At 37.1% G+C, this 12,372-nt stretch overlaps 1 protein-coding gene across 26 annotated transcripts in view; it reads right to left on the bottom strand.

Moving 5' to 3' along the window:
* Positions 1–12,372, bottom strand: part of CACNA2D1 (calcium voltage-gated channel auxiliary subunit alpha2delta 1) — a 500,040-nt gene that overhangs the window by 396,757 nt on the left and 90,911 nt on the right. The window lies entirely within an intron of this gene.

Here is a 12,372-nt window from a genome sequence, read left to right as displayed (position 1 = left end):
GACATGCATACACTGTATAAAACTGTAAGCAAATTGGATAAATAAATGTCATCCCACCTCAAAATAATAAGTGGTATTAAAAGAAAATGTTGCATTATATTTCCCACCATCATTACAATTCCACTGTCTATGGATAACAGGAGTAAATTCAATATCTTCAATACTAATGCAGGCAGGATAAGAGATTCCTTGTCACCTCTGCTGCTTCCGAAACCCACAAAATCAATTTCACTTAATTTTAGTTGAATTTTAAAACGTGGGATGGTTTGTCTGTGGGTTATACTTTTTTTTTTTCCTTTATTAAGTACTCCTTAGGCTTTTGAACTACCTGTTCCCTAGCAACTGAGAATGTCTTCTTTCTAAAAGGTGCATTAACACAAAAGAATGATATAATGTACTTTCTTGGTCACTTTCAAGGATCAAAGTTCCCTTAACTAAAGAAATACTAGTGCAATATTTATATGTGTGTGTGTGTGTGTGTGTGTGTGTGTGTGTGTATAAAAGTCTCTTTTTTCTTTATTTATCATAAGTCTCATCATCATCTAAGCTGGCTATCACATAGAAATGTTGGGAAATGTGAAGATTACTTCATCTAAGGTAAAGAGTAACTAGTGACTGTAGATCTGAATTGATGTTAGAATATACTTTAACAACAAAGACAATAAAAACAAGACCTCATTTTCTCCTATGGAAATTAGCTGAGCTTTAACACAATGGATTTTGCCATAAAAATTATGTAATCATTTCTAATTAGTTCCTGATCTCTTCAACCTCTTCCTTCCCTTTGATTAAAATAATAAATGATGTAATCTCCTAAATAAGAGTCAAGCTTTTAAAATGTCTTACTCTTTAGCATATTGTCAATTGTGTTTAGTGCTGCTGGGTAAAGAACTAATGCAAATACCAACTGCTAAAATATATTAATTCAACTTAGTGTGTGTGCATTTATGAAGCTATAGGTAATCATTTTACAAGATGCATAACACTGTATTAATGTCATTTTTAAAAATCACGTTTGGGTCGGGCGCGGTGGCTCATGCCTGTAATCCCAGCAATTTGGGAGGCAGAGGTGGGTGGATCACAAGATCAGGAGTTCAAGACCAGCCTGCCCAAGATGGTGAAACCTCTTCTCTACTAAAAATACAAAAATTAGGTGGTATGGTGGTAGGTGCCTGTAATTCGAGCCACTCAGGAGGCTGAGAGAGAAAACTGCTTGAACCTGGGAGCCAGAGGTTGCAGTGAGCCGAGATGGTACCACTGCACTCCAGTATGGGTGACAGAGCAAGACTCTGTCTCAAAAAAATAAAATAAAATAAAATCACATTTGATCCTCTGCATCTTCACTCTAACTAAATTATAGCCTTATTTTTCTTTTCCCTATAACCTACCTTTTTGAATTGAAATACTGCCTTTGAAAATTTTATGACTTGATATTTCTGTTTTGCTACTTTTAAGCATATGCAAACATCAAACATATATAATTTATATAAGTGTCATGTTTATTGTGTGCTCTCTATTCCCCTTCACTAGAAGGTAAATTTCAAGAAGACAAAGATTTTTGTCTATTTTGTTCGCTGGTACATGCCCAGTGCATAGCACAGTGCCTGGCACCATCAGTACTGATTGAATAATTAGTGAATGGATACTGATTCTGTAACAGTCTTTGCTGGGAACGTGAATAATGATTTATAACCACTTACTCCCTGTATTTTAAAATCAGTATTTATTTTAAACCTAAAAAAATAACATGGCTAAGTAATGTGCTATGCAGTTATATAGCAGACTACAATACAATACAAATTCAATAATTATATTCCAACAATAGAATAATAAACAAAATAAAGTAAAGATCAGTGTGAGGAAGAATATGAGTGTTCCAATGAAGAGATACAGAAATGTATGCTATCAGAATTCAGAGGAAAGTAAGATCACATAGGCTGCAATAGTCACGTAAATGAAAGTACAGCCACATCAAACATTTTGGAGGAAACATTATTCAGTAAGGGATGAAAAAGATCAGAATGTGTGTAATACAAGGACTTACAGGAAAATAAAGAATGAAAGGCAAATTGAGACATGATTATGAAGAGCAATAAAAATCAGGATATTGTTTTATACCTTAGTCTACTCCAACCTATTTTAGACTAGTAAACTACCTAGCTCAGAACTTCTAGTGACTATCACAACAATTAGTACATAGAAAGAATCTGAATTACAAATTTGTTTACTACAAATACAATTCAATCTTACATATACACACACATACAATTATATGCATACCACATACATATACACACACATATAAATACATAATTCAGTCATATCCCCAAATTTATAGTACATACTTTTCTTTTTTTTTTTTTTTTTTTTTGAGACCAAGTCTCACTCTGTTGCCTAGGCTGGAGTAGAATGGCACAATCTCAGCTCACTGGAACTTCTGCCTCCCCCAGGTTAAAGCGATTCTCCTGACTCAGCCTCCTGAGTAGCTGAGATTACAGGCACACACCACCACACCTGGTTAATTTTTGTATTTTTAGTAGAGTCAGAGTGTCACCATGTTGACCAGGACGGTCTTGATCTCCTGACCTGGTGATCCACCAGCCTCCGCCTCACAAAGTTCTGGGATTACAGATGTGAGCCACTGCGCCTGGCCTATAGTGCATACTTTTCCAATGATAACTATATCAAACTGGCACTGTAATACCAAACTCAAGAGTCTTCCTAGCCACTCTATTCTTTCTATTTGCTATGATACAGCTTCTTAGCTAGGACTATAACATTTCAAATGGGTCACTGTCTTTAGAAGGATAGTTAAGAAGAATGAAGTCACAATTGGTGAGCCTTCCAGAGCACACACTGCTACTTGCCCTAGCTCCTATTAACAAGAAAATGATGGTGACACTTCCAAACAATATAGTAAAGATGTCAGAAGGAAAGGAACAAGTGACAATCACCAACATCAATTAATTTTCCCCATATTATATCTAGGAACGGGTGATTATATTGAACTAGAAATGCAGGTTGTCCCTAGAACACAAAAACTAAACTATAACAAAGATTCAAGTGAGTATGAAAAACATCTACAGCAAGACTTTTTCAGTTTTTAGGATAAAAGCACTTGACACAAAAGGTAAATTTTAAGTTCATGTTTAAGAACACTTGGGGGAGAGAGATCCAAGATGGCCGATTAGCAGCAGCTCAGGATTGTAGCTCCCAGTGTAAGCGCAGAGAGTGAGTGGATGCCACACTTCCAGACAAATTTTTGTTGCCCACGGAACAGGAGATTCCCAGTGGGGGAGCCCCACAGGTCACCAGCGCAACTCTTTTGGTTGGCGTGGCTGTTTCACTGGCGCCCTGGTACGGCGGTTCTCAGTGTGGAGTATATGGGACTCGATGCCCTTTTAGTTGGCATTTGGAGGTCTGGGAAGGCAGAGTTGCCCATTCAGCTGATTGAAGGGTAGACTAAAGTGGAGAGCTGGACCAGGAGATTCTGGCAGAAGAGTGCCACAGGTCTCAGCGCCACTGTTTCAGCCGGTGCAGTGCCCCCACAAAAAAAAAACAGCAATTGGAAGCGCTGAGGATGGAGTTTCATAGCAAGCACAGCTGAACCCGGGAAAGTCCAGGTCTATGGGGGAGGGGCGTCCACTGAAGGAAAACTAAGAAACAGAAAAATCTTTATCACCAAGAAGCTGGACGTCCACTCAGAGACCCATCTGAAAGTCAGCAATTACAAAGACGACAGGTGGGTAAATCCACAAAGATGGGAAGAAACCAGTATGAAAAGGCTGAAAATACCCAAAATCAGAATGTCTCTCCTCCTACAGGGGATTGCAGCTCCTCATCAACAAGGGAACAAGGCCTGATGGAGAATGAGTGTAATGAATTGACACAATCAGGCCTCAGAAGGTGGATAATAAGAAACTTCTGTGAGCTAAAACAACATGTTCTAACCCAATGCAAAGAAACTAAGAACCTTGAAAAAAGGTTTGACAAAATGCTAACGAAGAATAGTCAATTTAGAAAGGAATATAAGTGAATTAATAGAGCTGAAAAACACAATATGAGAACTTTGTGAAGTATGCACAAGTTTTAACAGTCGAATTGATCAAGCAGAAGAAAGGATATCAGAGGTCGAAGACCAACTTAATAAAATAAAACGAGAAGACAAGTTTAGAGAAAAAAGGCTAAAAAGGAATGAGCAAAGTCTCCAAGAAATATGGGACTATGTGAAAAGACCTAATTTACGTTTGATAGGTGTATCTGAATGTGATGAAGAGAATGAATCCAAGCTGGAAAATATTCTTCAGGATATTATCCAGGAAAACTTTCCTAACCTAGCAAGGCAGGACAATACTCAACTACAGGTAATACAGAGAACACTATAAAGATATTCCTCAAGAAGAGCAACCCCCACTTTGGGAGGCTGAGGTGGGTGGATAACGAGGTCAAGAAATCGAGACCATCCTGGTCAACAAGGTGAAACCCCGTCCTACTAAAAATACAAAAATTAGCTGGGCATGGTGGTGCACACCTGTAGTATCAGCTATTCGGGAAGCTGAGGCAGGAGAATTGCTTGAAACCAGGAGGCGGAGGCTGCGGTGAACCGAGATCATGCCATTGCACTCCAGTCCAGGTGACAACAGCGAAACTCAATCTCAGAAAAAAAAAAAAAAAAAAAGAAGAGCAACCCAAGGCACATAATTGTTAGATTCACCAGGGTTGAAATGAAGGAGAAAATACTAAGGGCAGCCAGAAAAAAAGGTCAGCTTACCCACAAAGGGAAGCCTATCAGACTTACAGCAGATCTCTCAGCAGAAACCCTACAAGCCAGAAGAGAGTGGGGACCAATATTCAACATCCTTAAAGAAAAGAACTTTCAACCCAGAATTTCATATCCAGCCAAACTAAGCTTCATAAATGAAGGAAAAATAAATTTTTTTATGAACAACCAAGTACTCAGAGATTTCATCACCACCAGCTGCTTTACAAGAGCTTCTGAAAGAAGCATTACACATAGAAAGGAACAACTAGTATCAGCCATTCCAAAAACATACCAAAAGGTAAAGAGCATCACCATAATGAATAATTTACATAAACGAATGGGCAAAACAGCCAGCCAGCATTAAATGGCAGTATTAAACTCATATATATCAATATCAGTCCCAAATTTAAATGGACTAAATGTCCCAATCAAAAGACACAGACTGGCAAATTGGATAAAAAGCTAAAACCCATCAGTATGCTGCATCCAGACCCATCTCACATGCAAGGATACACAAAGACTCAAAACAAAGGGATGGAGGAAGATTTATCAACCAAATGGAGAGGAAAAAAAAAAAAAAAGCAGGAGTTGCAATTAATTCTCGTTTCTGATAAAACAGACTTTAAAGCAACAAAGACCAAAAGAGACAAAGAAGGACATTACATAATGATAAAAGGATCAATGCAACAAGAAGAGCTAATGATCCTAAATATATGCGTACCCAATACAGGAGCACCCAGATACATAATGCAAGTTCTTAATTACTTAAAAAGAGACTTAGACTTTAATGACTTAAAAAGAGACTTAGACTCCCACATACTAATAGTGGGAGACTTCAATGACTTAAAAAGAGACTTAGACTCCCACATAATAATAGTGGGAGACTTTAACACTACATTGTCAATATTAGATCAATGAGACAGACAATTAACAAGGATATCCAGGACTTGAACTCAGACCTGAAATAAGTAAAGTTAATAAACATTTACAGATCTCTCCACCCCAAATCCACAAAACATATATTTTTCTCAGTATCACATCATACCTATTCTAAAAGTGACCACAAAATTGGAAGTAAATCACTCCTCAGCAATTGTATAGCATTTCACAGGTTTAAATAAAATATTGGTTGGCTTCTTGTTTGTTATTTTCCTCCCTTATTCCTTCCTGTCTCTATTGTTAAGCACAATTATTGACATCAAAGAGGATTTTAATACCCATTTTTAGATTGCATTCTAGCCTGGGCAAGAGAGCAAGATTCCCATTCTCTCTCCCTCTTTCTCTTCCTCTTTCTTTCTCTCTTTTATTCTTTCTTTCTCTCTTTTTCTTTCTTTTTCTTCCTTTCTTTTTTTTCTTAAAAATATAAATAAAAAATAAAAAAGGAACACTTGGATCCAAAACAAGGAAAATATTGAGATACATAAATAACAGAAACTCTCTACTTGTTTTTTGTTCATTTTTAACTCCAGAGATGATTTATTAACCTAGCCTTTCTTTTTCCATATATGAAGCTATATACAAATTGTGAATTGAGCATATATTTTGACCAGAAAATTCATATGCAATTAAAAGTGAAAAAGATCATACTAGATTCCATTAATATTAAATTTAAAAATAATTAACCAAAGGCTGAATGAGCTGCCTGTTCAATGTCTCTAACCCCAAATGACCTAAATTCATTTCACTGCCAATAAAAGAATTTTTTAAAAGCAGCCAGTTTAATTTGCCCATAACTGTCATACTTTATTAACAAATGGCTTTTCTAAAGCAACACTGATACCTACCAATGCTGATATACAATTTTACAAATTTATATTCCTTTAAAGAATTTCGTACACTCAGATTCTTCCATTCTTCTTGAGCAGTTTTTCAACCTTAGTATAATTGACATTTCACAGATAATTCTCTGTTGTGAAGAGATGTCTCATGCCTTGTAGGATGTTTAAAAGCCTCACTGGCCTCTATGCCAAGGGTATGCAAGTAGCAACCACTCCACGCCCCAAGTTATGATAATCACAAGTATTCCCATACCATCCCACGCCCGGAGTTATGATAATCACAAGTATTTTCAAACATTGCCAAATGTATTCCAGGGCACAAAACAGCCCCTGGCTGAGAACCACTGCACTAAATATACATTTAGAGAAACAATAAATAATAACATATTCCTCAAGTACTAGCATAACTTCAGAAAATGTTAAGGGCTGGAATAGAATGGTAAGGTAAAAGAAAAGATGTTTTAATATCTGTTGAGAAAATATTGAAAGTCACCCTAAAATTAGAAATCCCCTGAGTTTATTCTGTGTCATAGAAAATGAATGTAATTAACCACTGTTTAAACCAAAACAGCTTCTTACTGAAAAATCTCCAGCACAGCAGTGAGGAGGGGGGAGGATGATGGTGAAGGGAATCCATACTCTCTGCACTCTATATAGTGCTATATTCTGTAGTCAAAATAGATTTCTTTCTTCTTAGGACAAAACGAGCAAATCCAGGAGTGTAAGATAATCTATTTTTTTTTTTTTTTTTGGTGACAGAGTTTCGCTCTGGTTACCCAGGCTGGAGTGCAATGGCACCATCTCGGCTCACCGCAACCTCAGCCTCCTGGGTTCAGGCAATCCTCCTGCCTCAGCCTCCGGAGTAGCTGGGATTACAGGCATGCGCCACCATGTCCAGCTAATTTTTTGTATTTTTAGTAGAGACGGGGTTTCGCCATGTTGACCAGGATAATCTCGCTCTCTTGACCTCGTGATCCACCCGCCTCGGCCTCCCAAAGTGCTGGGATTACAGGCCTGAGCCACCGCGCCTGGCCAAGATAATCTTTAATTGCCTACATCATTATGGTGCTGATAATAGTTACAGCACTTAATTGTTGAGGGAAGTAAGGCAACTCTGAATAAAAGCAAAACATAGGGAATTAATAATAAATAGCTATATTTGTTTATTTAAAGTGAGAAAGCACATAACTTCTTTAAAATTTTATATTGCCTTTTACCCTCAAAACAATTCTATGAGAAAGGGAGAATGTTTTTACTGATCTCATTTGACAAGTGGGTAAAGGGAAGTCTAGTATCTGATATTCTAATACGGCTTCTTTGCCGGACTTGAAGATTTCCAATCCTTCTTGTTGCCTGTGCATCTTGCTGATTCCCTAGTCAGAATCACCAGTGATTAATTGTGTTTTGTTTTTGAGTATGTCCCTTTGTACGTATATTAAACTCTCAGCCACCTAGAAAATGAATATTCTATTTACATGAGATGACGGGACCACAATGTCAAAGGATTAGCATTAGTTTGAATTACTAATGAAAATAAATCCTTCACTCAGAACGCTTAAATAATACCTTAATTGAGACTGTTGAATGCTCAATATTTATACACATTTCATATTTACATCTTTGAGTAGCATATCAAAATGTAAAGGTATTGGTTTTGAAACTTACACTTAAGAAATCGTGGCCGGGCGCGGTGGCTCAAGCCTGTAATTCCAGCACTTTGGGAGGCCGAGGAGGGTGGATCACGAGGTCAAGAGATCGAGACCATCCTGGTCAACATGGTGAAACCCTGTCTCTACTAAAGATACAAAAAATTAGCTGGGCATGGTGGCGTGTGCCTGTAATCCCAGCTACTCAGGAGGCTGAGGCAGGAGAATTGCCTGAACCCAGGAGGCGGAGGTTGCAGTGAGCCGAGATCGCGCCATTGCACTCCAGCCTGGGTAACAAGACCGAAACTCCGTCTCAAAAAAAAAAAAAAAAGAAAAGAAATCATAACAATAAATCAAAAGCCAGGAAGTTCTATGGTGATGCCACAGCAGAATGAGTCTACCTTCAAAAATAAGCTTCCAGGAAAACGTTAATCCACACATTATTCTAAATATATCTGTAGATTTCTTTATTTTTTTGTTTGTTTGTTTGCTTTGGAGATAGGGTTTCATCAGGCTGGTCTTGAGCTCCTAACCTCATGATCCACCCGCCTTGGCCTCCCAAAGTGCTGGGATTATAGGCTTGAGCCACCTGGCCCGGCCATATTTGTAATTTCTATCCTAAAATTTTGGAAATTCAGATAGTTTATCTTTAGGAAGAAAGCTTCATAACAACAATGTGACATGCATCATTTCAAATGGCAATGGTAAACATTTCATGAACTTTAAAACATTGTTTCCAGGAATATCGGGACTATTTAATTTTTTAAAAAATTTATCTATTAATAAATACGTGATGATCAGCCTTGCCATTTGCCAGTGCGGTAGCTAAAGGTGTGTGTGTGTGTGTGTGAGCACACGTGTGCACGTGTGTGCGTGTGTATGTTTAGAAATAATAAAATGTATTTCAAAATATTCTATAACTCGGATTGCTAAAAATACAATGTTTTTCTAAATTTGGGAATTTTTCCCTATTTTTCTGTTTATAATGTTTTAAATGTGTAAATACAGCTTCCATCTCTGTTAATATAGCTTTAATATATTGTTATATACTCAGATAATAATACATACGAGTGAAGACTGCTCTTGTCCTCCACTATTGGTTCTGCCCTCTTCCCTGTGACAGAATTTTAGTGGGGCACATGGCTGCTCAGAAAAAGCCTCCACTTCTCTCACACCTTTTGAGTTAGATGTGACCATGTGACTAAGTTCTAACCACAAATGTCTTACTCTTAAATGACTGGATATCTTCTCTCCAAATCTCTTTCCCTTCACATGACAGCTGGGAAATGAAAGCCACTGGAAGAATCGTCTTGGATGCAGTAATCCACACGCTAAGAATGGCAGAGTCACCCCGCCAGCCCTAGACAGTTTACCTCTGGACTGCTATGTGACAGAAAAATATAGGTTTAGCTTGTCTCTTTGTCATATTGGCCCAGCCTGTACCCCAACTAATATAATGCCATCAAGTAATACAACAAATGAATGACATTTGTGGAGCTCTCATTATATGTCAATAAATATTTTATATAGACTGCATCATTAATCCCAACAGCTCCATGAGATTAAATATCTTGGCCAGATCCTAAAGCTGTCAATTGGAAGAACCAAGGTATAACAGCCTTAAGAATTTTTTAAAAGGATATGCCATAATTTTCCACTTAAAATATTATGTGTTTGCTTCAGTTAGAAGACCATGAATAAAAAATCAGGGAAAATTTACTTTCTGTACCATTCTTAGCAATTATTTCAATGGATATACAAACAAAACTATTTCCGTGTATACCAACAGAAATGGGAGATTTTAAATTATGCATGTAAATTTTTATGTTGAAATTTCCTTCTACTCTTTTAGAAAAAAAATTCAAATGGAAATATTCATAAGTAGATAACTGTTGGTGGCAGAGCTTTGGCTTCTTCTAACTTACATATTTCATAAAAAGAGCATCAACATAACCTGATATACTCATCTTGTTTACCTGGGGATCTGCTTATTTTTTCAATGTACAAAGAAGGATAAAAAGTGCTATTAACATATCTTCTAAAGCATACAAGAAGGTATTTCAAATTTTAAAGTTGCATCCAATTTAATAGTTGTGTAACCCAGAACAAAATTTTAACCTTCTCTCAATTATTTTACCCACTTTGTGGATGACTATGTGCAACTGATGGACATATGTATTCTCCAAATGGTTCAGCAATGGAATAATCCAATAAGAGGCATCTTAAAAGTCTAATGTATCAGGGACAATAGTCCTGTCCTATCCAAACCTATTCACTCTTGATCTTTAACAGAAGACAAGCAGGTAACTTGGGCAAAATCTCACATTTGTAAAGTTGAAACACTGAATGCATTCAATCATATTAGTAACTTTCCATGGGCTACTACTATTTTAGGATGTGATAAAGCAATTATCACAAAATTTCAAAAATACATTACTTTTTAATTTTAGTTTTGAAACAGGCTCTCACTGTTAGTCCAGGCTGGAGTGCAATGGCATGATCACGAAAAACACATTACTTCAGCTATGGTGCCTCATTGTGTCGGTTCTCGGCCTTCACGTAAAAAGTTAATTGTACCCTATGAAGCCAGTAAAAATGAATGTAATTTTATAATTTGAAGAACCTTCATTTCCACAATATTAAATTTCAAACTGGGGCCCTGCTAAGCTCCTGCATTTATTCAGCTTCTGGTCCTCACTGTGTATCCAATACCCCCAATCTCAGCTCAAAGTTCACTCTAAACCCTGACATCCTTCAGCAAAAGGAATAAGGTAATGTGGAATTATTTGTCTGCATAAGATGACACTCTTTGTGTGTCCTAGTACTTAAATTCTTTTTTTTTTTTTTTTTTTTTTTTTTGAGATGGAGTTTTGCTCTTGTTACCCAGGCTGGCTCACTGCAACCTCCACCTCCTGGGTTCAGGCAATTCTCCTGCCTCAGCCTCCTGAATAGCTGGGATTACAGGCACGCGCCACCGTGCCCAGCTAATTTTTTGTATTTTTAGTAGAGATGGAGTTTCACCATGTTGACCAGGATGGTCTCGATCTCTTGACCTCGTGATTCACCTGCCTCGGCCTCCCAAAGTGCTGGGATTACAGGCGTGAGCCACCGCACCCGGCCTAAATTCTCTTTCCAATAATGAATTCTGCTCTAACACTCCTCCCACTACCCTAGTTACCTAACAACACGTCATTCATTTATTTGGAATTTATCTGTCACTGTAATGAGGTATATATCCCATAAACAGAAAATTAGAGAGATTTTCTTTCTTTTTTTTTCATTCTATTTTGTGAATTCAGACAGAGTCATTGATTCATTCATCAATATCTATACTCTTCTTAGTAATCTATTCTTCATAAAGCATAATGAAAACCAGGTGAGACTTTTTTTTGGTTAATGATTCATTGCAAAAAAGCAGATTTGAAAAGAAAAGCTTCACATATTAATACCAAAAGGAACAATGCAGTCAGCCAAGCAAGTCGGTTTCTGAGGCTGGGGAAGAACTAACAGAGTAAGGGAGATGCTCCCAAAAGCAGCTTATTTTTAATCTCCATCTGTCGATAAAGAGAGAACTTCTCACCAGAACCTGTAATTTCTTTTTTTTCCTCATTATGATTAGATAAAAGCTTTGCCCTCAATCAATTTAGTAGTGTCCAAATGAAAATTAATGAAGAAGATTTGGCAGTGCTTCCATAAACTCCATCACTTTCATAGAGCCTCACTTACTACCTACACACTTTCATATTCTAATATATTTTCCCACAGTGAATCATTGCAGATACCAAGCATTGGCATAAGATAACTTTCAAGCTTCTTTGCACCACCATTAATCAAGTTTTTTTATCAGCAGAGTGTCAGTTCTCTGAGGACAGGAACACCGTTTCTTTGTTCATCCTTGGCAGCCTGAACGGTGTCTGGGACGTATTACGTGCTCAACATAATACACTGACTAGAATTAAATCTGATCATTGTTATTGACGAGGAACACCTTTCATTTCCAAACGTTCCTTATCTTATAGAAGTAGATTTGTTCAACACACTCTACAGTTGTTTTATAAAGAGGTTCTGGTATAATTTTTTGAAGTATGTATGTGTGTAGTTTCTTTATGAATTTCTGTTAATATATAAAGTAACCACACATTCCAGTTTCTCATATATATTTACATGATAAATAGTCATATATTAT

The sequence above is a fragment of the Callithrix jacchus genome, chromosome 11 (genome assembly GCF_049354715.1).
Source record: "Callithrix jacchus isolate 240 chromosome 11, calJac240_pri, whole genome shotgun sequence".
Taxonomy (NCBI): domain Eukaryota; kingdom Metazoa; phylum Chordata; class Mammalia; order Primates; family Cebidae; genus Callithrix; species Callithrix jacchus.
The sequence above is the reverse complement of the archived record's forward strand: the minus strand, read 5'-3'. Positions and strand labels throughout refer to the sequence as shown.